Source organism: Ovis aries, chromosome 3, assembly GCF_016772045.2.
Source record: "Ovis aries strain OAR_USU_Benz2616 breed Rambouillet chromosome 3, ARS-UI_Ramb_v3.0, whole genome shotgun sequence".
In the NCBI taxonomy this organism is placed as follows: Eukaryota; Metazoa; Chordata; class Mammalia; order Artiodactyla; family Bovidae; genus Ovis; species Ovis aries.
Genome location: NC_056056.1, coordinates 168,226,898 through 168,254,793, shown reverse-complemented (window position 1 = coordinate 168,254,793; position 27,896 = coordinate 168,226,898). Strand labels below are relative to the sequence as shown.

At 42.4% G+C, this 27,896-nt stretch overlaps 1 long non-coding RNA gene and 2 other non-coding genes across 3 annotated transcripts in view; 1 reads left to right on the top strand and 2 right to left on the bottom strand.

Moving 5' to 3' along the window:
* Positions 1 to 1,483: 1,483 nt before the first annotated feature.
* On the bottom strand, positions 1,484 to 1,555 carry TRNAW-CCA (transfer RNA tryptophan (anticodon CCA)). The gene has a single exon. It is a non-coding gene; the product is annotated as a tRNA-Trp (tRNA).
* A 365-nt stretch (positions 1,556 to 1,920) lies between these two features.
* Positions 1,921 to 27,896, top strand: part of LOC132659462 (uncharacterized) — a 41,854-nt gene continuing 15,878 nt past the window's right edge. The window contains exon 1 of the long non-coding RNA XR_009599959.1: positions 1,921 to 2,041. This is a non-coding gene — a long non-coding RNA (uncharacterized LOC132659462). The remainder of the gene's footprint in view (positions 2,042 to 27,896) is intronic.
* TRNAD-GUC (transfer RNA aspartic acid (anticodon GUC)) lies at positions 2,175 to 2,246 on the bottom strand. Its single transcript has one exon. It is a non-coding gene; the product is annotated as a tRNA-Asp (tRNA).

Below are 27,896 nucleotides of genomic sequence, written 5' to 3'. Positions count from 1 at the left end.
GTTGTCATCTATGAGCAAAGGACAGGCTTCAGAAGAAACCAGCTGTGCTGTCACTTTGATCTTGGACTTCTAGCCTTCAGAACTGTCAGAAAATAAATTTCTGGTGTTTGAAAGCTACCCAGTCTGCAGTATTTTGCTGTGGCAGCCCCAGGAAGCTAATACATATAAACCTCAACTTTTACAGTTGGAAGATGTCAGATCCCAGGGATATTAAGTGACAGTGCTTGACCCTTGGAAGGCATTCACATATGTCCACTGGATGGAATGCCTTAAAGTCACACAGAAACGTTCATTATTTTTCAAGGTCTTCCTCTATGAAGACTTTCTGAACTACCTAATGGCCATATTTTAGCACCCTCACACCACTCTGTTCATGCCACTCATGCCAATATATTATGGTGTTTGGGTACTTAAGGTATCTTTTTTTCTGCTGCTCAAAAAAACACTTTAACTGGGTGTAATCTTTTCCTCAGTGTTTACTGCAGTATCAGTGGTCCATAAACAGCTGTTGAAATGTATGATCTAATCTCAATCCAACCAAAAAAGAAAGCAAAGAACCACACAAAAACATGATGTCCAATGTTAGAATAGGCTGAAATGTAAGAAATTAGTATTTGCCATATTCAAAACACTGAGCAAGAAAACTCAGGGACTTGCATGGAATATACCCAATAAAAAAACTCCAAATCTAATAATGTTTCATAGTCTTGCCATTCGCTTTTTGTACAACAAATATTTGACACATGCCTCTAAGGCACTATTCAGTACTAAGAGTCCTGGAACTTACAAAGGTGAATGAGTAAGCTTTGCTTCCTGCTATGAGACTAATAGTTGAAAGTGGTACCTAATTTATTACTACTTGCATTAGTTGGTGAAAAGAAAAGATGCATTGGTATCACTTAGGGTCAACGGCTTCGGCAGTTTTTTCAATAGTTTGTTTCAACTTTTAATAGAAGATAGTGAAGACTGAGATCAGGAGTCACTCACCAGGTTCAGGGTCTTGGGTTAGTCACTATTCCGTGTGCCAGTTTCACCTGTAAGAGTACAGCATGCACATGTTGATGTAAACTATTGCACAGTGTTAGAAATTGTACCTTGTTGGACTTGCTTTCCAAAGGCAAACAGGTCAAAACTGTTTTTGGAGAAACAGCTTGTACGGTTTATGTATTGTACGTACCCTGTTACGGACCACCATCAGCTAATATGCTCACTAATGCACAACAGTAACAGCCACATCACTATGCATTATGAATGTTGAATGACAGAGAATTCACAAGGCTCAACAGTGAAAAAAAAAAAAAGACCAAAACCACCACCTTTAAGGTGATCCTTGTCTTTTTGCAGACTAAGGATTACTGGGATAACAATTGAACAAAGAAGATTTAATCCTGCAATGAAAGGCAGTTCCAGAAAATGGCGGGAACACATCTAGTTTGAATACATCTAGTTCATAGAAACCAGAAGGCCTAAAAGTAAAAGGCCATGACCCCGACGTGATTCGAACACGCAGCCTTCTGATCTGGAGTCAGACGCGCTACCGTTGCGCCACGAGGTCCTGCTGGGCTGTAGCTCGCGCAGTTTCTTAGGACCCCGGCAAAATGGCGTCTCTTCCGGGAGCGCCTCGCCTTTCCTTCCATTCTTTCTTTGCTTCTCCATCGGAGACTGATTCCTTTAGCTGCAAGACTTTCCTCACAGCTAGCCCTCTACCTAGGCTAGGATGGGGTTAACAGACACGGGATAATGGAGTTTCTCGTTTAGTCGAGTCTCGGGGTAAAAGGAAACCGGTCCTTCCCCTTCTGCAAGCGGTTTCCGTTCCAAGCCGCCTGGTTAGGGGCGGAGCCTCGGCCCTCTCTACCCTCTCCTGGTTCCGTAGGCCGAGTTCGTGACCTCCATTTGGAATTTGGCGGGGCGCTACTGCGCAGGCGTTTGCCAGCCAGCTTGTTGCTGGAAGCAAGCAGCGGGAGTTCTCCAAGTATTTACTTCTTAATCCTTCTGAAAACAGTATAAAGGGTTTACCTTCAGTGTTGGCTTTTACTTCACGGTGAGCTTAAAAGTTATCATTTTGAAAAGACGCACTTACAGACAATAACAGCATGTTGTATTTGTTAGCTGTGTCGGGCAGTTGAAATATGGGAAGTATTTGTGGTGGTGGTTAGCAAAAGTGAACTGCTAGCCTCCCCGTCGGGGAATTGAACCCCGGTCTCCCGCGTGACAGGCGGGGATACTAACCACTATACTAACGAGGAGCTGCTTTCCAAGTGCCTCACAAGTGTTCCTTTAAAGTAATATTTCTCTCTCTTCTGCCAACCACCTGCAAATGTGAACACCCCCAATAGTCGGTCTATCGCTGCTCACATCTGTTCTGGGCGCCTTGGACTCTTTTCTCAGTGAAAAGAGTAAATGATTTAGAATAAATAAAACAAAATGAGCCTCAAGTTTTAGTGATGGTGAATTGTTGAACATAGTTTGCTGGAATTTTTCATGCTTTCCAGATGATTTAGGTTTCTGGTGGGAGGTTTTTGTTTTGATAATTTAGGTTTTTAGTCACCAAGAATACGTGAGTTGAAGCAGAGGGTGGTTTTTTTTTTTTAATTTTAACTTTATTGGCGTATAGTTGATTTATAATGTTTTAGGAAGCAGAGCTTTACTTCCACAAATTTATATTTTCTTTCTTTAGTCAACGTTCAAGAATATCATATGGTTGCCAGATGTCCTGGGCAGTCAGAGTTGCTCTATGGTCCAGTGCCTCTTCAAACAGTTTGTGAGCTTTTGAGACACAAAAGGACTCACGTAGGCCAAAGGAAATTGTATTCGCTGATTTTTCTTGTATTTAGGTCTTTTTCCTGAGGCATCTACAGTTTAATCGGAAATGACAGATACTTACATGGTTAAATAATAATACACTTAAATAATTCAAAACCAAGGATGTGCCATTGATTAAACATAGAGTTAGGAAAGTACACTAACGTTAATTTGTATTATCCTGAGCCTTTTCTTAAACAGGACCAACCCCGTTCTCAGGAGAATCAAGAGGGCTTCACCTACAAACTTCCGATGGTAACTCTAAATAAGCGAATATATAGTTACAAACCTACATGATTAAAAGTTTTTATTATAGAACTTAAATTTATGTCTCTTAAGACACAGTCCTTGTACTGTGAATTAGTGTATTTTTATAGAGCACAAGTTGCATGGTGTTTTCCATCTGAGGAAAGAGATTTTGGATTTAAACACATTTAAAAAAATGATAATTTCTGAAACCTGTTTTGGTGCTTTTTTCTTTCTTTCACTCTTAAATACACCCAGAACTTCAATAAAACTCAGTGTCCCCAGGCCTCCTCCTACTTCTGACCCTCCAATAACTCTTGCGAAGTCCAAAGGGCCCTGTGATAACTACGATGATGTCCTTTTCTGGTTAAGATTGAAGGGACTTGCCTTAGATCTCTCAGTTGGAGGGCTGCAGGGCAATGGGAAACCAGGTCTCCAGAACTGTTTGCACCGGGAGCCTGGTGGGCTGCTGTCTGTGGGGTCGCAGAGAGTCTGACACGACTGAAGCGACTTAGCAGCAGCAGCAGCCACACTGTGGAAGAAGACCCTTAATCTTTGTCCCTTGGGAGAAGACACCGTCCTCTCCACCTCAGCTAAAGCTATGCCAGGAGCCACCCATGTGTTGTACTGCTCCTCTCTTATCCTCCGGAGGGACAGGAAGAAGCAGCCTGAGTCAGCAGAGGTCGTGGAGCAGGGAACTCCACACCTGCTGTCCATCTTCCTAAAATGGAAAGGAAGAGAGAGGGTAACTAACCTGAACAGGGTAAGGGAGCTCAGAGGTTTCTCAGTGTCAGCACTGGGAGAAAGTAAAGGCTAAAATGGGACTGACTGTACAGAGGGCACAGAACTCTTTGGAGGTAAACAGTGTGATGGCAATTGATGTTACTGAAAGTTTTGAATATTGCCTTCCTAAACTGTTTGGATAGCTTCCAAAACTATTCACGTTTATTTTGTCTTCCCAACAAGCCCCGTGAGGTCACAGGGCGAGTGTTTTATTCCAATAAGAGAATCTTGTGTAGTTATACAGGTAGGAAGTGGTGAGAGGCCAGGAATCACTCAAACCTTGACTGCAAATCTTGTGCAGTTTTTACCCTGCTACACAGTTCCACATATATGTATATTAACAAAGAAATATGAGTCATGGGGAGAAAAGCTTCTATCACTTTGTATGTCACACTTATTCCTATACTAATATTTATTAATCTCTATTCCTTAGCAGACACTGCAGCTATTCATTCAGTATTGAGCCTCCAGTATCCCCGACATTGCTTTAGATGCACAAGGTTTTAATTAATAAGAACAGGTTTGTTCTTGTGGAGCTTATATTCTAACAGAAGGAGGACAGACCAAAAATGATGATGATCATAAATAAATATGTTAGATGGTGACAAGAGTGCAAATAGAAAAAAATGGCACTGTAAATGGGTTTGAAGAGTGGCAAGTTAAATAGAATGGTCAAAGTAAGCCTCATTTTAAGAAGGTAACATTTGAACAGACTTGAGGGAAGTAAGAGGTGTAGTTACATAACTATCTGGGAAGCCTGTGGGACCTTAAAGTTCATTGTAGACTTTGGCTTTTATTCTGAGGAGAAATAGGGAGCTATTATGGGGCTTTGAACAGAGAAATGACATGGTCTGGTTTATGTGTGTGTGTTTTAAACTTATTTAACTTAGAAAATTAATATTTACATGGTTGCACCAGGTCTTAGTTGTGGCACATGGGATATTTACTTGCAGCATGCAGGATCTAGTTCCCTGATCAGGGATTGAACCTGGGCCCTTGCACTGGGAGCACAGAATCTTAGCCACTGGACCACCAGGGAAGTTTCTAGTTTATGTTTTAAAGGGTTCTTAGCTCCTCAGTTGTGAGTAGACGATCATGGACAAGAGAAGCAGCAAGGAGAACAAGAGGTCTATTGCAGTAGTGATAGTGGTTCACGCTGGGGTGGGAGCTGATATAATTTAGAGGCAGAGCCAATAGAATCTCCTGGTAAAGTTATTGTGAGGTGTGAGAGTGAAAGAGAAATCAAAGACACTTCTAAAATTTTTGGCCTGATGAAAGAATAGAGTTACCATCAATTGAAGTCAAGAAGAATAACACTCAACTTCAGAGCACACTATCCATATGGAGAGTCCAATGTCAGGAGCACAGCTGGTAATAAGGCAGGCCATCAACTGGAATTCCATCATCTGGAATAGCTCAACTGGAATTCCATCACCTCCACTAGTTTTGTTCGTAGTGATGCTTTCTAAGGCCCACTTGACTTCACATTCCAGGATGTCTGGCTCTAGGTGAGTGATCACACCATCGTGATTATCTTGGTCATGAAGATTTTTTTTTAAATTTTATTTATTTTATTTATGAAGTTTTTTTGTACAGTTCTTCTGTGTATTCTTGCCACCTTGGACACTCTGTGGCCATGGCCATTGTTCCTTGAATTCTGCAACATGGCAACTCTGCCAGTGCAGTGGTATTTTGGGGGAGAAGAAGCATTTTAGTTTGGGATGTGTTAAGACTGAGACATACAGAAGGCAGTTGAATGTAATAGTTGAATATTCATTGTACCGGTCATTGTACCAGCACAGTGTGGAGGGGCAGGAGATATGGTGATGAACAAAGACAGACCCTGAACTCATGGAGCTTCCATTTTAATAGTGGAGACACAGAATAACTACAACGACAACAACAAAAAAATATAAAATTACAACTGTGACAGTTTTTAAGAAGATGCAGAAGAAAGAGCTTTCTTGGTAGGTGGAACTGGATGTGCAGAGGTTATAGGAACTGAGGAAATGTGGTGAGCATAGGGGTTGAAAGAAGGCTAACTCGACCAGGGAGCATGAGGAAGGTCACAGAAGAGACAAGGCTGAAAGGCCAGTGGAAGTGAGACAAAGTCTCTTAAGCTATGTTAAGAACTTTGCCTTCTGATTCATTCAGTTCAGTTCATTTGCTCAGTCATGTCCGACTCTTTGCAATCCCATGGACGCCAGGCCTCCCTGTCCATCACTAACTCCTGGAGTTTACTCAAACTCATGTCCATGGTGTCGGTGATGCCATCCAACCATCTCATCCTCTGTCCTCCCCTTCTCCTCCCGCCTTCAATCTTTCCCAGCATCAGGGTCTTTTCAAATGAGTCAGTTCTTCCCATCAGGTGGCCAAAGTACTGGAGTTTCAGCTTCTGCATTAGTCCTTCCAATGAATATTCAGGAATGATTTCCCTTAGGATGGACTGGTTGGATCTCCTTGCAGTCCAAGGGACTCTCAAGAGTTTCTCCAACACCACAGTCAAAAGCATCAGTTCTTCGGTGCTCAGCTTTCTTTATAGTCCAACTCTCACATCCATACATGACTACTGGAAAAACCATAGCTTTGACTAGATAGACCTTTGTTGGCAAAGTAATGTCTCTGCTTTTTAATATGCTGTCTAGGTTGGTCATAACTTTCCTTCCAAAGAGCAAGCGTCTTTTAATTTCATGGCTGCAGTCACCATCTGCAGTGATTTAGGAGCCCCCCAAAATAAAGTCTGACACTGTTTTCACTGTTTCCCTATCTACTTGCCATGAAGTGATGGAACCGGATGCCATGATCTTAGTTTTCTGAATGTTGAGTTTTAAGTCATCTTTTCACTCTCTTTCACTTTCATCAAGAGGCTCTTCAGTTCTTCTTCACTTTCTGCGATAAGGGTGGTGTCATCTGCATATCTAAGGTTATTGATATTTCTCCTGGCAATCTTGATTCCAGCCTGTGCTTCATCCAGCCTGGCATTTCACATGATGTACTGTGCATATAAGTTAAATAAGCAGCATGACAACATACAAACTTGATGTACTCCTTTTCCTATTTAGAACCAGTCTGTTGTTCCATATCTAGTTCTAACTGTTGCTTCTTGACCTGCATACAGATTTTACAGGAGGCAGGTCAGGTGATCTGGTATTCCCATCTTTTGAAGAGTTTTCCGCAGTTTACTGTGATCCACAGAGTCAAAGGCCTTGGGTAGTCAATAAAGCAAAAGTAGATGTTTTTCTGATTCACTACTATTTATTTATTATTTTTAGGATTTATTGAGGTATAATGTACAAACAGAACAATTCATTTTTTAGGCATACCATTCTATGAATTTTCACTACAATCAAGTTATGGGCAATTTCCATCACTTTCATCAGAAAGTCATCTTATGGCCCTTTACAGTCAGTTCTCTGCCTCCAGTCCCAGGCACCACGGGTCAGATTTTCATTTCTACAGAATGTCATATTAATGGATCTGTGCAGCTTGTAGCCTTTTAAATATAGCTTCTTTCACTTGGCATTGTGCTTTTGAGAGTCATCTATGTTGTGTGTATCAGTAGTATTTTTTAAATGGATGATTAGTGTTCTATTGTATGGATGTTTGTTTATACACTCACTAGTTAATGGACATTTGCATTTTTTCTAGTTTTTGACTAGTATCAAAATAGCTATTACAAACATTAGTGTACAGGTTTTTGTGTGAACATGCATATTCATTTCTCTTGGGTCAATACCTAGATGGAACTGCTGAGTCTTAGGGTTTTACCTTCACAAGAAGCTGCCAAACTGTTTTCCTAAGTGGCTGTAACATTTTGCATTTCTATCAACAATATATTAGAGTTCTTATTGTCTCATATCTTTGCCAGCACTTGCTATTGTATTTTTTATTTGAGCCTTTCTAATAGACGTGTTCCTGGAGAAGGAAATGGCAACCTACTCCAGTATTCTTGCCTGGAGAATCCCATGGACAGAGGAACCTGCCAGGCTACAGCCCATGGGGTCACAAAGAGTCAGACACAACTGAGTGACTAACAACAACAGCAATAGATGTGTAGTGGGATCTCATTGTAGTTAATTTTTTTGTGATGCTGATGTTAATTTTTTTTAATTGAAGTATAGTTGATTTGCAATGTTGTATTAGTTTCTGGTATCCAGCAAAGTAATTCAGTTATACATATATATACACATATATCTATTTTCTTTTTCACATTCTTCTCCATTATGTTAATACAGGATATTGAATATTGTTCTTTGTGCTATACAATAGGACCCTGTTGTTTATCCATTCTATATATAATAGTTTGCATTTGCTAGACTCAAGTTCCTAATGCAACCCTCCCCGACCCTCTGTTCACTATAGTTTTAATGTGCCTCTCCCTCATAATTAACGGTGCTGAGCATATTTTCATGGATTTATTTGTGTATCCAAGTCTTTGGCCATCTGAGAATTGGGTTGTGTTATTATAGAATTGTTGAAAGTTTTCTGTACATTCTGATTACTAGTCTTTTTATCAGATATATCGTATCTGATATATGTCTTGAGAAATAGCAACATATATGTGTGATATATATGGGTGTCAGTGTCTTGTATTTTTATTCTCTTTAATAACTTTTTTTTTTCCATAGCATGCATGACCTGGTTTCTCATGTCTCTTCCCTTTTTTCTCTATTATGCTCACTTTCTCAACCCAACTTTTGGGCATAATGTAAATAAGAACTTGGGCTAACTCACTGCTCAACCTTTCTTCTTCCCTACCCTCCTTACCACAATTAAAGAAGAGTCTAAATTGCTTCTGAGTAGCTTCTGGATTCGATAATCGTTCATTCACAGGAACATTATTTTTATATATTAGATCACTGAGCTTCCTATGCAAATATGAGAATTAACTCTCCCTAAACATTAAAATTCAAAGTTAATGTTTATGGTTTGGGTCTGGAAGACAGACCTAGATGGGTACATGTTTAGATTATTAAGGGGAAAAAAAAGCATACTTCACTTTTTCCTGGCCTGATTTATTTAACAAATAATCCAAAGTTAAAACTGAAAGACAAAAGTGTGCCCCCTGTAGTTCAATCAGCCTTTTCCTTCTCATTAAAAACACACCCATGGGGATGTCCCTGATGGTTCAGTGACTAAGGGTCAATCCCAGGGTTTGATCCCTGGTTGGGGAACTAAGATCCCATAGGTCTCAACATGAATTTGCATGCTGCAACTAAGATGCAGCACAGTGAAATAAATAAAAATATGTATTAAAAGGCACAACCGACCCTTATTGCTTTATTCTTTGTGCCAGGCATGGAGCTAGGCATTGGGGACAACGATATGGATAAGACTCACATCCTACCTTGAGGAACTCAGATCATGCGGGAGGTAGACCCTTTGATTGATACAGTTATAATACAGTTTGTTAAGTGCTCTGGTGGAGGCATAGGCCAGGCTCATTGAGAACCTGGTAAGTGTTCAGTTAATCACTCAGTCGCTCAGTTGTGTCCAACTCTGTGACCCCATGGACTGCAGCATGCCAGGCCTCCCTGTCCATCACCAACTCCCAGAGTTTACTCAAACTCATGTCCATTGAGTCACTGATGCCATCTAACCATCTCATCCTCTGTCCTCCCCTTCTCCTCTTGCCGTCAATCTTTCCCAGCATCAGGGTCTTTTCAAATGAGTCAGCTCTTCGCATCAGGTGGGCAGAGTATTGGAGTTTCAGCTTCAGCATCAGTCCTTCCAATGAACATTCAGGGCTGATCTCCTTTAGAATGGACTGGTTGGGTCTCCTTGCAGTCCAAGGGACTCTCAAGAGTTTCTCCAACACCACAGTTCAAAAGATCAATTCTTTGGCGCTCAGCTTTCTTTATAGTCCAACTCTCACATCCATACATGACCACTGGAAAAATGATAGCCTTGACTAGATGACCTTTGTTGGCAAAGTAATGTCTCTGCTTTTAATATGCTGTCTAGATTGGTCATAACTTTCCGTCCAAGGAGTAAGCATCTTTTTATTTCATGGCTGCAGTCACTATCTGCAGTGATTTAGGAGCCCCCAAAATAAAGTCTGACACTGTTTCCACTGTTTCCCCATCTACTTGCCATGAAGTGATGGGACCCGATGCCATGATCTTAGTTTTCTGAATGTTGAGTTTTAAGTCAACTTTTCACTCTCCTCTTTCACTTTCATCAAGAGCCTCTTTAGTTCTTCACTTTCTGCCATAAGTATGGTGTCATCTGCATATCTAAGGTTATTGACATTTCTCCTGGCAATCTTGATTCCAGCCTGTGCTTCATCCAGCCTGGCATTTCACATGATGTACTGTGCATATAAGTTAAATAAGCAGCATGACAACATACAAACTTGATGTACTCCTTTGCCTATTTAGAACCAGTCTGTTGTTCCATGTCTAGTTCTAACTGTTGTTTCTTGACCTGCATACGGATTTCTCAAGAGGCAGGTCAGGTGGTCTGGTATTCCCATCTCTTTCAGAATTTTCCACAGTTTATTGTGATCCACACAATCAAAGGCTTTGGCATAGTCAATAAAGCAGAATTAGATGTTTTTCTGGAACTCTCTGGGAGAAGGCAATGGCACCCCACTCCAGTACTCTTGCCTGGAAAATCCCATGGACGGAGGAGCCTGGTGGGCTGCAGTCCATGGGGTCGCTAAGAGTCGGACACGACTGAGCGACTTCACTTTCACTTTTCATTTTCATAGATTGGAGAAGGAAATGGCAACCCACTCCAGTGTTATTGCCTGGAGAATCCCAGGGACGGGGGAGCCCGGTGGGCTGCCGTCTATGGGGTCGCACAGAGTCGGACACGACTGAAGCGACTTAGCAGCAGTAGCAGCAGCTGGAACTCTCTTGCTTTTTTCTGATGATCCAACGGTTGTTGGCAATTTAATCTCTGGTTCCTCTGCCTTTTCTAAAACCAGCTTGAACATCTGGAAGTTCTCGGTTCACATACTATTGAAGCCTGGCTTGGAGGATTTTGAGCATTACTTTACTAGCGTGTGAGATGAGTGCAGTTGTGTGGTAGTTTGAGCATTCTTTGGCATTGCCTTTCTTTCAGATTGGAATGAAAACTGACCTTTTCCAGTCCTGTGGCCACTGCTGAGTTTTCCAAATTTGCTGGCATAATCAGTGAAGCACTTTCACAGCATCATCTTTTAGGACTTGAAATAGCTCAATTGGAATTCCATCACTTCCACTAACTTTGTTTGTAGGGATGCTTCTTAAGGCCTGATAAGTGTAGGCTCTGCTTTAAGTGCTTTACATCTGTTAACCATTTAATCCTATTATAATTCTTTGAGTTTGGTACAATAATTCTTCCCTTTTACAGATGAGGAACCAGATAGGAAGGCTATGGTTACACAGGTAGAAAGTGATGGAAGTATGTGCAAAATAGTACGGAATCACAGCGAAGGAAGGAGTACCTCTGCCTCAGGTATGTGGAAAAAACCTAGCTGGGTGTGCAAACGATGATGAACTTTGAAAGAAAAGGAGGAATGTTTTCCAGCACTTCTTCAAGGCAGAAACACTAAGTGCTAAAGTACAGAACTTGTGAAGGAGTTTGGGGATTTATACGTATATACATATACATGCATGCTCAGTTGTGTCCGACTCTTTTGCAACCCCATGGACTGTAGTCCTCCAGCCTCCTCTGTCCTTGGAATTTTTCAGGCAAGAACACTGGAGGGGGTTGCCATTTCCTTCTCCAGGGGATCTTCTTGAACAAGGGATTGAACCTGTGTGTCTTGTATCTCCTGCATTCGCAGGCAGATTCTTTACCACTTGTGGCACCTGGAAAGAGAGGGGCTGCTACTTTTGGGTTGCAGGAGGCAGGGACCATCTTCATCTCTCATTTTTGTGCACAGTTGGGGATGGTAAGAAATCATAGACTCTGAGGGACTGGCAGGAACCTTAGATCTTTTGTTCCCTTTCACTTCTACAGACATGGAGACAGAGGTTCAGAGAACTCCAGGACTGAGAACACCACTCTTCCCCCCTGCTCCTACCCTCCTTTTTTCCCCTTGCTGTACTAATGCTAGGAAATCTGAGGACTGAGTGATTAGGTGTAAAAGTAGGGGTGGGGGGTGGTTGTTCCAGGGCATTGGATCTTCATCACCTCCCTGGTGGTTATCTGCCCAGACTGGTCCCTGCTTCCTTTCCCATCTCTGAGGAAGACATCTGCTAGCCCTGGCCCCAAGACCCAAGGCCACTGAGCTTGCTGTTTCCGACTTTTTCCCGGGCCACCTGGTCACCTGCTGACCTGCTGGTTAGTAGCTGTGCAGACAGATCTGTCTGACCTTAAGGGATGTACTGGCTCCACCCGCAGGACCATGGGTCTTGGTGACCCACTCTCTCCCCTGGCCCTTTGAACTCATCCTCAGACCACTGGGAAGGACAAGTTCATTATTTGGGGTGGGATGAAATAGTTTCTGTTTCTTTGCTTTAGTCTTTACCTGTTTCCTCTTCTAAATGCAAAGCAACAGAAAAATTCTTGCCTCATATGCACAACTTGGGTTTGACATTGAAGGTGCTATCTTGGGGAAAAAGCTGTGGCCCTTCTTACATTCCTTATTCTTCTGTGATTCACTCATGAGATTAGTAAGGTTATGTTATCAGAATTTATTGATAGAAATGAAGTTGATGATATAATAAAAGAAGAAAGCCAGCACAAAATTACAGGGAGTACTATTTTTCTATGCATTTCAAATATTGAAAAAAGTTTGGAAAGAATAGGTGAAAAACGTTCAAAGTAATTGTATCCAAGTTAGAGTATGCTGTTGATCTCTTTTTTTCTTTTCTGTATTTTCTAAATTTTCTACTATGTGCGTGTATTATTCATAAACGCAGAAAAACAAGAAATATTTTGGGCGGGGAGCGGGCCGGTAGTCGCTAATAAGAGGCAAAGCAGAAGGCTCAAACATACACCTGGTGATAGTCTTTCTTAGAACTCGGGTGAGTAATCCATTCTCTGATTGTCCTTGTCAGTCCAAGATTTCATTATTTTGCAGCGTTAGTTGTTTATATGTAGTTCCTTGAGGGAGGTGGGTGGATGAGGAAGCAGATTTCCACGCCAGTAAAACAGGCATGCGGCTTTTTTTCTTCGTTCCTTTGTCTCCCGGCCGCCGTGTTCCCAGCCTTTTGTTGTTTTCTGCGAGGACTTTGATTCAGAATTTAAAGAAAAACAAGTGCCAGCCCTCCGCGCGCCCTCTGGTGTCCCAGTGAAGTATAGCCAGACAGTAACCTGGGAAGATCACGGCCATTTCACGCGGTGCTCTCCCTAAAGACGGTGCGGCACACGAGATGTGTGGGATCTCAGAGGAAGGACTCGTACGCCAACAAGCTTGGCAGGCTTAGTCTTTGAAACCATAGGTGTGGAAAGTGATTTTTGAAAAACAAAGTCGGCATGTAAGTCGGTATTAAAAAAAAAACCGATAACGTAAATTCTCAAAGCATTCCGCACAGGTGTTTGGGGTCTAAAACGAAGAAAGTCCCATTTTGTTGTGTTGTGTTAGATGCTCAGTCGTGTCCGACTTTTTGCGACCCCATGGACTGTAGCCCACCAGGCTTCTCTGTCCATGGGATTCTCCAGGCAAGAATGCTGCAGTGGATAGCCATTTCCTTCTCCAGGTGGTCTTCCCAACCCAGGGATCGAATACTGGTCTCCCGCGTTAAGAAAGTCACATTTTGTCTACAATTAAAACATAAAAATAAAACATAAATTCAGTACTTTGAATTGAGTGCAAATAAATTCAGTGAAAGGGGTCTGAATACCTGGGTCTGAATACTGCTGATAATGATTTCTGCCACTTTAATCTTTGTCAGTGTAATGTGAAAGTTGATATTGAAGGTTCTTTTTGTCTATAATTTAGTTCTTTGTGTGGCATTTTCATCAAATTACATGTTTTTTTTCAAAGTGTATTTCCACTAAAATGCGACCAACCAAAAAAAAAGCCACCAAAAATCAACCAACCGATCAAGATAGACAATATTTTTAAGTGTGTAAGGATCCAGTGGTCATGTGTGGATGTGAGAGTTGGACTGTGAAGAAGGCTGAGCACTGAAGAATTGATGCTTTTGAACTGTGGTGTTGGAGAAGACTCTTGAGAGTCCCTTGGACTGCAAGGAGATCCAAGCAGTCCATTCTGAAGGAGATCAGCCCTGGGATTTCTTTGGAAGGACTGATGCTAAAGCTGAAACTCCAGTACTTTGGCCACCTCATGCGAAGAGTTGACTCATTGGAAAAGACTCTGATGCTGGGAGGGATTGGGGGCAGGAGGAGAAGGGGACGACAGAGGATGAGATGGCTGGATGGCATCACTGACTCGATGGATGCGAGTCTGAGTGAACTTCAGGAGTTGGTGATGTACAGGGAGGCCTGGCATGTTGCGATTCATGGGGTTGCAAAGAGTTGGACACCACTGAGCAACTGAACTGAACTGAAGGATTGATAAGTTTGTATGTGTGTGTGCTGAGTCGCTCAGTCATATCTGACTCTCTGTGACACCATATACTGTAGCTCACCAGGCTCCTCTGTCCATGGGAATTTTCCAGGCAAGAATACAGAGAGCAGTTTGCCACTTCCTACTTGAGAGGATCTTCCTGACCCAGAGGTTGAACCTGAGTCCTCCCTCATTTTGGCCCTTCCTGAATTCTTCCAGATTAGTTTTGCTTCAAGACATATTATGAGCTGGCGTCTCCTCCCTGCTTTTGGCCCTGAATTCTCCCCCTTAGTTTTCAGCAGCAGCACCCTATTTCTTATTGGGACCTACCATTGTGAGACAACTCAAGCAAGAGGTTATTACCAAGCCTGGCCAAGACAGGTGGCTTTGGTCAACATTTAATGTAACATTTTCATGATCGTCACCGCATGGTTGCAGCTCTGGGCATTATGGCCACTTTCAGGGTTGGAGCCTGAGAAGAGGCAACTCCAGCAAACTCCCCTTTTGAAATTTTCCCTTAAGAAAGCCTCTCCAGAAGCACTCTGGCCATTGTTTCCCAGTGTTTCTCATCCCTGTTGGGTTACATTCTGGAAAACTATCTGGCAAAAATGGTTAGTTATTACAGTATTAATTTTTTTTAAAACTTTAAATTTTGTATTTGAGTGTAGCTGATTAAAAATGTGATATAAAATAAGGTGGACCGCAAAGGGACTCAGCCATACATATGCGATATTGGTTTTTAGTATTCTAGTGTTCTGAGCTGTTTTTACTAACTGAAATCTGTTAGTTTATTACTGCTTTTCCTTAATTTAGCAGTATGTTTTATTTAATCTGTTTTATGTCTGGAGATTTATGCTTGGAAAATTACATACTGCATTGAAACTTCAAATCACACAAAGGTGCATATGTTTTGAAAGCCTTGTGACTAAATCCTTTATTTCAAGTTCTTTCAAGGCATCTCTTTACTGACTTAATTCCAGTTTTCCTCATAATTAAAGAGGTTAAGTGTCTTTTCATTCGTACTTTCTCCAGAACTAGTTTGGATCCTACTTTTCTTAACAGAGTTTCCTGGTGGAGTTAGTTTAGAACAGCAACTGAGATGATGGTGAACCCTCATTATCTCACAATTACTAATAGTGACCATATTTCCCAGTTTGCTTGGAACTATCCTTGTTTGTTCCCATTTGTCCCAGTACATTTTATTAATAGTGTGTCATTTGCTTTCAAAAATGTCTTGATTTGGGTGGAAAATTATATGGTTCTCTATTACTTGAAATATACATCAAAATGCCTCAGCTGCCATTCTTCTCCAGAATTTTAGTCAGTAGGTGCAGGGTTATCATGAAGGCTGAAGTTTGGTCGACTTCATTCAATATTGTATCCCCAGAACAGTGCCTAACACAGAGTAAGCGCTTAATAATTATGAATGAATCAACATATAAACTTAGTGCTTGGAGCTTGGCCCATTGCCACCTGAGCACCTGGACTCTGTTAGCAAGGAACATGGAGGAATGATTTTGGGGTGTAAACTCATGGTGCCTGCCAAAACATGCATTTTAGATTTTGATAGATATTGTCAAATTGTTCTCTACAGGGACTGAGCCAGTTTACACTCCCACCAGCAATATGTGAGAGCATCTGTTTCTCTAACCTCCATCCTCATGGTGGTATCAAAATCTGTATCTGCCAATCTGGTAGTTTTAATTTATATTTCCCTTATTATGGAGAAGGTTGGGTTTATTTTCATATATTTAAATCCATTTGGAATTTCTTTCCTGGGAAGTGTCTGTTCATATCCTTTGCCCATTTTCAACTGCATTAGTGATCTTTTTTCTTATCGATTTGTAGGAAGGCAAATGGTTGTCCCCAGTTCTTCATGTCTTTTGAGTTTGTTTTTGGCATTTCTGTTTTCTTGGGCAGAATTTAAAAAAATGTATTTTAGACTTAGCTTGTCTTTTATAGCTTCTGTGTTTTATGTCACCTTCACCAAGGCTTTCCCTACTTCCAGATTGGAAAATAATGCTCCTGTATGTTCATCTTGTACTTTAGGGTTTTCATTTTTTTTTTCTGATGTGTAAATCTCGATCCACCTGAAATTTATTTTGATGTGAAATTTGAGGTATTCCAAAAGAGTTCCCAGATCCAGTTTCAGTGTGTGTGTGTATGTAGAGCCTTCCCACATCAACAAGCAATTCTTGGATGCCAGCTGGGTGTCTGAGAATTCAACTCAATTCTGACACTATCTACCTGCAGATGGAACCAGATTCCACGGGTAAAGGGCTCAGGCCCACAAGGTGCAAGCCCAAGTTGTTACCTGTGCTTCTGACCAACCTGTTATAAATTGGAGGGTCCTGTGACTCCCTCCTCAGGTTTAATTAATTTGCTAGAGTGGCTTACAGAACTCAGGAAAATCTATTTACTTACTAAACAGGATTAGATTGGATTCATACCTGTGATGTTATGATTTGTACATTTCTCATATTTATACACTCATATATATTTATACATTTCTCATATATGATTTATACTTTTCTCAAATATACTTCCCAAATACATTTGGTCTTCATCCACAATTCCTGGCTCTCAGCTTCCCAAACCCTTGGAATTTCCTGAGCAGTAAGAGCAGTGGGATATTTGATCTCTTGTCCTCAGTTCTGGAAAAGGGGTCAGGGAAGGTGGTTTCTGGATTCCACCCAAGAATGGGGGCTGGTTGTCAGGAAATCCAACCATGTGATTAAAGATTACCAGTTTAGTATGAGGAATATTGGAGAAGGCAATGGCACCCCCACTCCAGTACTCTTGCCTGGAAAATCCCATGGACAGAGGAGCTGGGTGGGTTGCAGTCCATGGGGTCACGAAGAGTTGGACACGGCTGAAGCGACTTAGCAGCAGCAGCATGAGGAATATTAAATGATACAAATCAACAGCCAGATGAAGAGATCAGTAGGGCTAGGTATGGGGAAAGGGCCTGTAGCTTCTATGCCCTCTCCAGGGGTGCCTCTCTCCATAATCTCCACCTGTTCATCAACTCTGAAGCTCTTTGGACCCTGGCTTTCTGTGTTTTTCTGGAGGCTTCATTACATAGACACAACTGATTAAATCATTGACTATTGTTGATTGATTCAGTCTCCAGCCAGTAGCTCTTCCCTGGAGGTTGAGAGGTGGGACTGAAAGCTCCAACCCTTTAATCACATGGTTGGATTTCCTGACAACCAGCCCCCATTCTTGGGTGGAATCCAGAAACCACCTTCCCTGACCCCTTTTCCAGAACTGAGGACAAGAGATCAAATATCCCACTGCTCTTACTGCTCAGGAAATTCCAAGGGTTTGGGAAGCTGAGAGCCAGGAATTGTGGATGAAGACCAAATGTATTTGGGAAGTATATTTGAGAAAAGTATAAATCATATATGAGAAATGTATAAATATATATGAGTGTATAAATATGAGAAATGTACAAATCATAACATCACAGGTATGAATCCAATCTAATCCTGTTTATTGAATATTCTACCTTTTTCTCAAAAATGGAAACTCTGAAGTGTTCCTGGATTTTAGGGTTTCCATTTCCTAAAGGAATTGGTGCTTTTAAACTGTGGTGCTGGAGAAGACCCTTGAAAGTCCCTTCGACAGAAAGAGATCAAACCATTCAATCCTAAAGGAAATCAACCCTGAATGTTCACTGGAAAGACTCATGCTGAACCTGCCAGTACTTTGGCCACCTGATGCAAAGAGCCGACTCATTGGAAAAGACCCTGATGCTGGGAAAGATTGAAGGCAGGAGCAGAAGGGGATGACAGAGGATGAGATGATTGGATGGCATCACTGACTCAATGGACATGAGTTTGAGTAAACTCCGGGAGATAGTGGAGGACAGGGAAGCCTGGTGTGCTGCAGGCCATGGGGTTGCAATGAGTCAGACATGAGTGAGTGACTGAACAACAACAACAATTTCCTACAGCCAATACTTTTAACATTTTAGTAAATTTTAGGAAAAGGCATTTAAGGGCAAAGCAGTCAGGATGAAAATTTAATCTTTAACTTCATGTCTTTACACCTGTTCATTTTATAATAATGCTACTTTTGTTAAGCACTTATGTAGCAAGTATAATATACACAGAAGGTTGTATAAAACATGCATGGAGAGTTTAAAGAATAATGACAAAATGATACTTGCATTACCTGGGTTAAGAAATGAAACATTGCAGTGACTTGAAATTCCCTGTGTGTGTTCTTTGATCGTATTTTCCATCCTCCTCCTCAGCGGATAATCATTAGTCTGATTTTTGGGGGTTAATTTCCCATTGATTTGCTTTATATGTTTACCGCCTGTATGTATCATTAGGTAATATATTGTTCAGATTTTTGACAGCTGAGTGGCAAGTGCAGTCATTGTGGCAGGGTCTCAGAAGATAAACTGAACAGATCTCCAGGTCAAGTTTGGTTTCAGCAACTGAGAGAACCCAAGCGCTCCTTCTGGAAAGCCAGGGGTCAGATCAAGAGTGAGTTCTGGGAACCATAGGATATGCCACAGTTGGATCATCTGGTGGAGTTTTAAGTAGTTTAGGTCAGGTAACAGACATCTGCAGGAACATAGTAAGGCGATGGACATCTTCTCTCTCTCATACTTTCCTACCTGTATGGCCCCTCTTCTGCTCTCTAGAGCAATGGTCCCCAACCTTTTTTGGTACTCATGACCAGTTTTGTAGGGGGGCGGGTATGGTTTCGTGACGATTTAAACACATTACATTTATTGTGCACTTTATTTCTGTTGTTGATACAGTGTGGTACATAATGAAATAATTACACAACTCATCATAATAAAGGATCAGTGGGAGCCGCTGATCTGACAGGAGGTGGAGCTCAGGTGGTAATGCTAGTGATAGGGAGCGGCCGTAAATACAGATGATGCTTAGCCCACCCTGCAGCCTGGTTCCTAACAGGCCACAGGCTGGTAGCAGTCCATGGCTGGGGGGTTGGGGACCCCTGCTCTAGAGGATATCAAAACTGACCCCTTCTGTAAGGTGAAGGGAATCTCCTCAGCTCATCCAAACATCAGACCATGGTTGGTGTGTTCATCTTCTACTGCCATGTAACAAATCCCCATAAATATAACAGCCTGAAACAGCACACATTTATCAACTCATGGTTTCCACAGGCCAGGAACTCAGCATGTTTTAGCTGGCTCCTCTGCACAGGATATGGTAAGGCTGAAATCGAGGTGTGGATTGACTGTATCCTTATCTGGAGGCTTGGTTGGGGAAAGCTCTGTCTCCACACACCCTCAGATTGTTCAGTTCAGTTCAGTTCAGTCACTCAGTCGTGTCCGACTCTTTGCGACCCCATGAATCGCAGCACACCAGGCCTCCCTGTCCATCACCAACTCCCAGAGTTCACTCAAACTCATGTCCATCGAGTCGGTGATGCCATCCATCCATCTCATCCTCTGTCGTCCCCTTCTCCTCCTGCTCCCAATCCCTCCCAGCATCAGATTGTTAGCAGAATTCATTTCCTTGCAGCCGTAGAACTAAAATCCCCATTGGCTTGCTGGCTGTCACTGGGGACTGCTCTCAGCTCTTAGAAGTGGCCCTCAGGTCCTTCACCAGTTGGGATTAAAGCCATGGCTTGCAGATGGAGTCCTGTGAAGCACTGCTTCCAGTGGCTTCTCCCCTGATCTTCATACCCTAAACTCTGGTTGTATAAACCTCTGATTCCCTCTATTAAACTGTTTCTATTTGTGTACCTTAGAGTAGCTTCTGTTTTCTTGCCCAAATTCTGATACAGTTGTTTTGCAAGTAATAAGGAAAGAGGGCTGTCAAGTAGACAATCAACATTGTCGGCCATGTTTCTGATATAAGCACACCACATATACCATTGAAGACTTGATTAGTTGACAGGGAGTAGGCAAATCAGATTAAAAGTGTTTTGAATGTCTCAAAATTATGTAACATCATTTAAGGTGCAGTAATCAATCCATCAGTAAAACAGGGGTAGAAGATAAGGATTATATTTTATAAGAATGAAATATCTGACCAGAATCAGCAAAAGTTTCAGAGTTTGGCTTTAGGAATAAAGTTAAGACAATGGAGTAAGAGTTTGATTAAGTTCACAGCTGGAATCAGGTACATCACATTAATATTAATAGCAAAAAAGTCAAGAAAGAAAATACTTCCAAAGGGGAAAATAGGACATTTGAAGTTTTGGGGGGAATTTCTACTTTTGAAAGAAATGGTTCTCAGTTGGTGAAAAAGTCAGTAGACCTCTCTACATAGCTGAGGAGGGTAGCTAGTCCTGCTGCCTTTGATGAATTATTTGAAGACTCATCCACTTAGAAAAAAGCTGTGTGCATTTAAAATAAATCATTAATGATAAAATTGATTGGAGCTTGTGAAAAACCAAACAAACAGGTATGGTAGTTCCTTTTGAAATATTTGTTCTGAAGTTCTGAAGGAATTGTGTCAAGTTGGGTTTTTAGTCCCATGTAACTGAACTTACTCTAGCCAGTTTCAGTAGGAACATAACTTATTAAAGTCTGATTCATAGCTCAGAGAAACTCTGAGGGGGTCAGAGTCAGACTTGGTAGCCTCACAAAGGTTAAAGTCAAAGTGAAGTCACTCAGTTGTGTTCGAGTCTTTGCGGCACCATGGACAGCAGCCTCCCAGGCTCCTCCATCCATGGGATTCTCCAGGCAAGAGTACTGGAGTGGGTTGCCATTTTCTTCTCCAGGGGATCTTCCTGACTCAGGGATTGAACCCGGGTCTCCCTAATTGCAGGCAGACGCTTTACCCTCTAAGCCACCAGTGGTAGCCTCACAGCTGGAAAGAAAAGATTACACCGAAGACTGCTTCACAGCATCAGCCACTGAAAACCCTGCTGGAGCACCCGCACTGGGACATCTGCAGCCTTCACGCTGGGCACCTCCCCCTCTCCCAGAATAATCTTGTACACTACCTGTTGTCTCCTATTGTTCTGCAAGTTGAATTTACATATGGGTGTATCTGATTAGCAAAGCCTATGTCACACGTCGGCAAGCCTAGCTGCAAGAGAGGGCCAAGAAAGTGAGTTTCTGATTTCTACCTTTGAGAGTGGTGCTTATAAGGTGGATAAAAAGCCAAACCTGCAAAGAATGTAAAATAGATGCTGGGCTGCCCTGAAGAGGGCATATGCCAAGTGGAAAGAGGACAGACAGGGCTAAGAGCCGTGGACTTTGGAATCAGATGGACCTTAGTCCATTGCCTTCTCCATAAGTTAGCATATGCCCTCTTAAAAATCAAAGTAGAAGAATAGCTCAGAGAAGGCAATGGCACCCCACTCCAGTCCTCTTGCCTGGAAAATCCCATGGATGGAGAGCCTGGTAGGCTGCAGTACATGGGGTCGCTAAGAGTCGGACACGACTGAGCGACTGCACTTTCACTTTTCACTTTCATGCATTGGAGAAGGAGATGGCAACCCACTCCAGTGTTCTTGCCTGGAGAATCCCAGGGACGGGGGAGCCTGGTGTGCTGCCGTCTGTGGGGTCGCACAGAGTCAGACACGACTGAAGCAACTTAGCAGCAGCAGCAGCAGAACAGCTAAATGCATATTGGTGTTGACAGTGTTAACGTTTGGTGTTTCTTGGTGGAGGGAGTCTTTTATCTGTGTATATGCTAACAAACAGGTTTGACAAAAAACTGTCTGAGAAAAGGATATTAATTTATCTAAACATCTCAGTGAAATAAAAGAGGAGTGGATGCATTGTGAGAGTACACCATCACAAAAAGGAACTAGGGGTGAGGCAGTGGAATCCTCTCCATAACCAAATTTCACTGAAATCCTCCCTCTATTATTTGGAGAGTGGTAAAAACATGGTTTTACTATGCTCTGTAAGATTTTCTGCATCTGCTACACAGCCAACTCTCTCAGGGGACTTCCCTGGTGGCTCAGACAGTAAAAGCATCTGCCTACAATTCGGGAGACCTGGGTTCGATCCCTTGGTTGGGAAGATCACCTGGAGAAGGAAATTACCCACTCCAGATCCCATGGATAGAGGAGCCCAGCAGGCTACAGCCCATGGGATTGCAAAGAGTCAGACACAACTGAGTGACTTCACTTTCACTAAGTCTCTTAGAGGATAGTGGGCAGAGTGCATTGTTTTGGGGCCAAAAGTTTGGCATGTAAATCTCTGCCATGTATTAACTGAGTAACTGTTTTGAGCCTCAGATTTGTCATCTGTAAATGGAAATGAAGTAGGCTTCTTGTGGATTAAATGAAAGGTTTAAGTGTGTTTGGTGCTTTAGTAAAGTGTCTGACATGTAATGTGCATTAGCTGCACATGATGAAGCTATACACTGACAGAGGGGAAAGGCAGCAGAAAGAATTTTAAAGCATTAAATCGGGACTCGGCTTTCACTGTACTGCTTTAGCTGTTTATAAAGAATTTGTTTTGTTAATTAGTTTTAGGCTGGTAACATTAGGTTTTCCCTGTGTCTTAGTTTGGGCTGCTATAACAGAGTACCATAGACTGGGTGGCTTATAAACAATATAAATTTAATTCTCAGAGTTCTGGAGGCTGGGAAGTCCAAGATCAAGATTGTGGCAGATCCGGTGTCTGGTGAGAACGCTGTTCCTGGTGCATAGATGGCTGTGGTCTACATGGTGGAAGGGGCAAAGGAGCTCTCTGTGGTCTTATCTTTCTTTCTTTTTTTTTTTTTTTGCTGCATTACAAGACATGCAGGGTCTTGGTTAGGGTTAAGACATCTTAATTCTCCACCTGGGGGTTGAACCCATGCCCTCTGCAGTGGAAGCACAGAGTCATAACCACTGGACCACCAGGGAAAACCCTGGGGTTTCTTTTATAAACGCACTACCCTCATCATCTAATCACCTCCCAAAGTGCCCACCTCCTCATTCTATTACATTGGGGGTTAGGATTTAACATATGAATTCTGGGGGGAACATAAGCATTTTGTCCATAGCCCCCCGGATACTGTTGGATCTGCGGCCTGGTTTTCTATTGCTGCAGAACAAACCCTTGTAAACTTAGTGGTAGAAAATAAAAATCTTATGCTCCCAGATTCTGTGGATCAGGAATCCAGTGCGACTGTAGAGATCGCTTGCCTCGGCTCTACAGTGTCTGGGGCTTCGGGTGGGAAGACTTGAATAGCTAAGGATGACTCAATCGGTGAGCGGCTGGAGAGTTTTTACTTACACGTCTGGTGCCTGACCTGGACTTAATTGAGGCTGTCACCTGGAGCACCTACACTTGGCCTCCGCATGAGACGTAGGCTTGTTGCGGCAGAGTGAATGGGTGCCAAGACAGAGCATCCAGATGGTGAACACACATGCCAGGGGGAAGCTCTGTGGCTTTTCTTTTCTTCAGATTTTATTATTTGTTTATTTATTTTTTGTCTGTAGTGGGTCTTCCTTGCTGCATGTGGGCTTTCTCTAGTTGCAGCAAGTGGGGGCTATTTTTCACTGCAATGAGAAACCTGACGTGTGCAGGCTTCTCATTGCAGTGCCTTCTCCCATTGCAGAACACAGGCTCGAGGGCGCTCGGACTTCAGCTTGCTGCACACAGCCTCAGAAGCTGTGGCTCCAGGGCTCCAGAGTGCAGGCTCAGCAGTTGTGGTGTGCGGGCTTAGTTGCTCTGTGGCTTGCGGAATCTTCCCAGAACAGGGTTCAAACTATGTCTCTTGCATTGCTAGGTAGATTCTTAACCACTGGACCACCAGGGAAGCCCTGCATGGTTTTTCTGATGTAGTCTCAGAAGTCACAAAACAGTCATTTTTGCCGTATCCTATTGGTATAAATGAGTCACTAAGGCAGTCAGTTCAGTCACTCAGTCGTGTCTGACTCTTTGTGAACCCATGGACTGCAGCACGCCAGGCTTCCCTGTCCATCACCAACTCCCGGAGCTTCCTCAAACTCGTGTCCATTGAGTCGGTGATGCCATCCAACAATCTCATCCTCTCGTCCCCTTCTCCTCCTGCCTTCAATCTTTCCCAGCATCAGAGTCTTTTCCAATGAGTCAATTCTTCCCATCAGGTGGCCAAAGTATTGAAGTTTCCGCTTCAGCATCAGTCCTTCCAGTGAATATTCAGGACTGATTTCCTTTAGGACTGACTGGTTTGATCTAATTGCAGTCCAAGGGACTCTCAAGAGTCTTCTCCAACACCACAGTTCAAAAGCATCAGTTCTTAACGCTCAGCTTTTTTTATAGTCCAACTCTCACATCCATACATGACTGCTGGAAAAACCATAGCTTTGACTAGATGGACCTTTTTCAGCAAGCCTAAGGGCTTTTGGTCAGTAAGGCTATCCCAGGATCAAGAGGAGGGGTAATTAGCCTCCAATTCTTGATTGTAGAGTGGCTGGCTCACATTGCAGAAGAGCTTATGGGATGGGAGATGTTATTGAGGCCCCTTTGGAAAATGTTATCTCCCAGAGATTGAGTACATTTCGACCTGGCATGAAAATCTGGTCCCTGTAAATATGTTCCAGGAGTTATTAAACAAGAAAAGCAGATTATAAAACAGCATGTACAATACAGTTCTATTTTTGTTTAGAATATGCAAAACTCAATATATGTGTGTGTGAATATATGCATGTGTCTGTAGTGGGTATCATATACCAAGGCCACAGAAATTGAGTGTGCTAGAAATATGACAATTATTTTCTAAAACTCAATTTTTGACTATTAACCCCATATGCCCACCCCCAGAGTCCATCTCTGCCCATTCTGCCTGATACAGAAAATGGTTCTTAGTTGCTTCCAGATGAACCCAATTGACTTTAGTGGTTTCTCAGTCACTTCAGCATTAAAGTTCTTTCAGACTGAGAATTGTTTCCTCTTTGTATTCCTCTTGCCACCCCTGGAGTTGATGGTAACCCTTGGGGAGTGTTAAAAGAAAAACTGAGACATGTTAAACATTTTTAAGAGTTTATTTGAGCAAAAACTGATTCGAATGGGCAGTGCCAAACAGAAAGTGGTTAGGAGTTCTCTGTGGACAGGAGCCAGGGGATAGATGTACAGAGAAGGTGCAGAAGCAAAGGAAGGAAGTTATTTGATTCAGCTTAAAGCCCAGATGGCTGTTTGTGATTGCTTGTCCATAGCATTCCGATTTTGTAACCACGAGGCATTTACAGGCTAAGATTTTAGTTTGCTTACATTGGCCACCAGGACTTCAGAGCCACATCAGTCTAATGGCCTCTTTGTTTAATTGATTTAACAGGAGTTTGTGTAAATGCCACTTTACCAGCAACAGGAAGGGGGTGCCTACTTTTTCATCTTGCCCACAACATCCTGCATCAGATGTTTCTCTGCCCACCTATCAGCCTGAAGACTCTGGCTTGGTTCCACTTGGTTTCCTAATGCTGGATCTCTCTGGAGATGGGGCCTCATCTTCAACACGCACCCAAAGCAGCGAGTCTCTTCCTTCCACATATCCTTCCACTGTGGTGGTCTCTGGTCTGGGCTGAAAGATGGTCTTTTCTTCTGGGCTGTTCTTTTCCTCTGTCAGCTTATTTCCAGGCACCATTCAGGCCCTGGTGAGATTTTGGATGCTCTTGCTTGACAGCCTGTGAGCCATGGAGATACAGGGTGCCGACTGAGCTCCTTTAATACATGGACATGTCCCTCTTTCCCTTCTCCTCTCTGATTGCTGCTCCTCTGTACCTCACCAGCTTGTAGTTAACTTACGTATCTTCTCTGTTCTGGGTTCCCCAAATTTTAAATGTTTTTTAAAAATTGCCACCCATTCTAAATTCTACCCTAAGGATTCTTATATCTTTCAGGAATGCTTTTGGTTGCAAGAAACAGAGAACCTGACTTACCGCAACTTAAATCAATAAGGCTTTATTTTTCTTACAAGCAAGAGTTGTGTGATGACTCCATGAAGTCTGTGTTCCAGGGCAGCATTATCCAACAGAAATAGAGTGAGAGCTGCATATGTAATTTTAAAATTTCTAGTATTTCTAGTAGTAACATTAAAAAGAGCAAAAGAAACAGGTTGAAATTGACTTTAATAATATAATTTAATCCACATATCCTCAAGCTTTCATTTCACTATGCAATCAGTATAAAAATCACTAAGGAGTCAGTTTTAGGTTTTGGGGGTGTTAATTTTTCAAATTTCACTGTGTATTTTACAATTATAGCACATGTTTATGTGAACTCCTGCATTTAAATTCTTTAATAGCCTCATGTAACAAGTGGCTATTTATTGGACGGTGTGGTGTACATCTTGGGCTTTTATCTTTTTGTTTGATAACCTAGCTTAGCCTGTTAGCTTGTTGCTTCATGGTTACAAAGTGGCTGCTGCATGCTAGGTATGAAGTCTGCACTTAAGGAAGGAAGAAGGAGAAGATGAAGTCTATATCACAGAAGTAAAACATTTCCTAGAAATCGCTAGCAGACTTTTGCTTATATCTGATTGGCTAGTACTATGTCACCTGGGCATGCTTTACTGCAAAGAAGTTTGGGAAAATGGCACCCAGACAGAATTGGGCTTCTGAGAGTAAGAAAGAGGGTGGATATCAGGGCACAGTCAGCAGAGTCTGTTGCAGGGCCCAGTTGCTCCCAGCCACCCCACACACTCTGCGCTTGAGCATCTCGCTTCCTCTCCTGTTGTTGTTCAGTCACTCAGTTATGTCCAACTCTTTGCAAACCCATGGACTACAGCACGCCAGGCTTCCTGTCCTTCACCATCTCCCGGAGCTTGTTCAAACTCGTGTCCATTGAGTCGCTGATGCCATCCAACCATCTCATCCTCTGTTGTCCCCTTCTCTTCCTGCCTTCAATCTTTCCCAGTGTCAGGATCTTTACTAATGAGTCAGCTCTTCACATCAGATGGCCAAAATATTGGAGCTTCAGCTTCAGTATCAGTCCTTCCAATGAATATTCAGGGTTGATTTCCTTTAGGTTTGATCTCTTTGTAGTCCAAGGGACTCAAGAGTCTTCTCCAACACCACAATTTGAAAGCATCAGTTCTTTGGCACTCCACCTTCTTTATGGTCCATCTCTCATATGCATACATGACTACTGGAAAAACCATAGCTTTGGCTAGATGGACCTTTGTTGGCAAAGTAATGTCACTGCTTTTTAATATGCTGTCTAGGTTGTTTATAGCTTTTCTTCCAAGGAGCAAGTGTCTTTTAATTTCATGGCTGCAGTCACCATCTGCAGTGATTTTGGAGCTCAAGAAAATAAAGTCTTTCACCATTTGCATTGTTTCCCCATTTATTTCCCATGAAGTGATGGGACTGGATGCCATGATCTTTGGTTTTTGAATATTGAGTTTTAAGCCAGCTTTTCACACTCCTCTTTCATCTTCATCAAGAGGCTCTTTAGTTCCTCTTTGCTTTCTGCCACAAGGGCGGTATCATCTGCATATTGATTCCAGCTTGTGCTTGATGAAGCCCAGCATTTCGAATGATGTACTTTGCATAAAAGTTAAATAAGCAGGCTGACAACATACAGCCTTGAAGTACTCCTTTTCCAATTTGGAACCAATCTGTTGTTCCATGTCTGGGTCATTGCTTCTTGACCTGTACACAGGTTTCTCAGGAGGCAGATAAGGTGGTCTGGTATTCCCATCTTCTTAAATATTTTCCACAGTTTGTTGTGATCCACACGGTCAAAGGC